The sequence below is a fragment of the Pseudophryne corroboree genome, chromosome 5 (assembly GCF_028390025.1).
Source record: "Pseudophryne corroboree isolate aPseCor3 chromosome 5, aPseCor3.hap2, whole genome shotgun sequence".
NCBI classification, from domain to species: Eukaryota; Metazoa; Chordata; class Amphibia; order Anura; family Myobatrachidae; genus Pseudophryne; species Pseudophryne corroboree.
The window spans coordinates 394081620-394083701 of record NC_086448.1 but is presented as its reverse complement, the minus strand read 5'-3'; the positions used below and the strand labels follow the sequence as shown (position 1 = coordinate 394083701).

Genomic DNA, 2082 nt, shown 5'->3' with positions numbered 1-2082 from the left:
TAATTAAAGTAATCCAAAACTGGGATTGATATTTTTGCTCTTTTATTTTTACTTAAAGTACAATAACTTTTACCATTTTAATTTGTTTTAATAGTATATTGACAGTATTGTTTTCTTTCAAAAATCCACTTAATTTTCTTTACCCTATTATTAAAATGGTAATTGAAAAAAAACTAACTACATTGTCACCAGAAGAGCAATACAAAATGTACAAGTGATATATAAAAATCATCTTTCCAGCTTGAATTTCAATGATGCATTGGGGCAACGATTTTGTGAGAAACATCTTCACCCTTAAATAAAGATTTTCTTAATTCCTTACCTGTGTGCTAATTAGATATCACCTTGTTTTCACATTAAACAGACTTCCACATGAGAAAGCAGCAAGGATGCATTGGCGTTAATGTTTCCTGGTGTCAACCCGTATTATTTCAGTAGACATTGAAATGAGGATGCATCTTGCTGCCTTTCCAATGAAGCAAGTTTAATTTAGTAATAGGTGAAAAACCATCCCTACAAAGGCGTTAATCAGAGACTTGGCTTTGTGGACACTTTTCAGAGAACAAATTTGTTAGCATAAAAATAAAGCCAGAAAATGAAGAGCTGTTTAATCACTCAATTGGATTTTTCTGCCAGCATATTTTTTTTTCTCTGCAACCCACTGCTAAATTGTGCTTCCTAGCTGTTTTTTATAAAAATCACTTAATCAAATCTAACTCTGATTACATCAGAGAAGGCCAGGTAACCTACATCATAAGAGAGAGGTTGAAATTTTGACTTGTCTACTTAAAGATCACCAAAACCTGATCACAAGGTCAATTACGTCCCTGGGTGGGATTGAACCACCAATCTTTTGGTTAGTAGCCAAACACACTAACTGATTGCGCCACAGAGACACTTTGCAAAAGTGCTTACTGACAAAGGCTAATAAGCATTCATCTAGAACGTTTCCTAGAAAAACTTTAAAAAGTCAATAATCTGGAGAGTTTTTGTAAGATGTTTCTTAGATCAACCAACGAAGAAACACCTTGGTACTTTCCCATGATGAGTGAGTGCTTCAGGATCTCTTGCACTTACATGTGCAGCAGAGTACTGCAATGGAAGCATGCTGGGCCCATAACCCAGAGGTAGGCAGATTGAAACTATCCTCTGCTATATGCATTTTTTTTTTGTTAATTAAAGTAATCCAAAACTGGGATTGATATTTTGTCTCTTTTATTTTTACTTAAAGTACAATAACTTTTACCATTTTAATTTGTTTTAATAGTATATTGACAGTATTGTTTTCTTTCAAAAATCCACTTCATTTTCTTTACCCTATTATTAAAATGGTAATTGACAAAAACAAACTACATTGTCACCAGAAGAGCAATACAAAATGTACAAGTGATATATTAAAATCATCTTTCCAGCTTGAATTTCAATGATGCATTGGGGCAATGATTTTGTGAGAAACATCTTCACCCTTAAATAAAGATTTTCTTAATTCCTTACCTGTGTGCTAATTAGATATCACCTTGTTTTCACATTAAACAGACTTCCACATGAGAAAGCAGCAAGGATGCAGTGGCGTTAATGTTTCCTGGTGTCAACCTGTATTATTTCAGTAGACATTGAAATGAGGATGCATCTTGCTGCCTTTCCAATGAAGCAAGTTTAATTTAGTAATAGGTGAAAAACCATCCCTAAAAAGGTGTTAATCAGAGACTTGGCTTTGTGGACACTTTTCAGAGAACAAATTTGTTAGCATAAAAATAAAGCCAGAAAATGAAGAGCTGTTTAATCACTCAATTGGATTTTTTTGCCAGCATATTTCTTTTTCTCTGCAACCCACTGCTAAATTGTGCTTCCTAGCTGTTTTTAGAAAATCACTGAATCAAATCTAACTCTGATTACATCAGAGAAGGCTAGGTACCCTACACCCTAAGAGGGGGTTTGAAATTTTGACTTGTCTACTTAAATATCATAAAAATCTGATCACAAGGTCAATTACGTCCCTGGGTGTGATTGAACCACCAACCTTTTGGTTAGTAGCCGTACACACTAACTGATTGCGCCACAGAGACACTTTGCAAAAGTATA

At 34.2% G+C, this 2082-nt stretch overlaps 1 non-coding gene across 1 annotated transcript; it reads right to left on the bottom strand.

Moving 5' to 3' along the window:
- Positions 1–822: 822 nt before the first annotated feature.
- Positions 823–896, bottom strand: TRNAS-ACU (transfer RNA serine (anticodon ACU)). The gene has a single exon. It is a non-coding gene; the product is annotated as a tRNA-Ser (tRNA).
- Between the last annotated feature and the right edge of the window lie 1186 nt (positions 897–2082).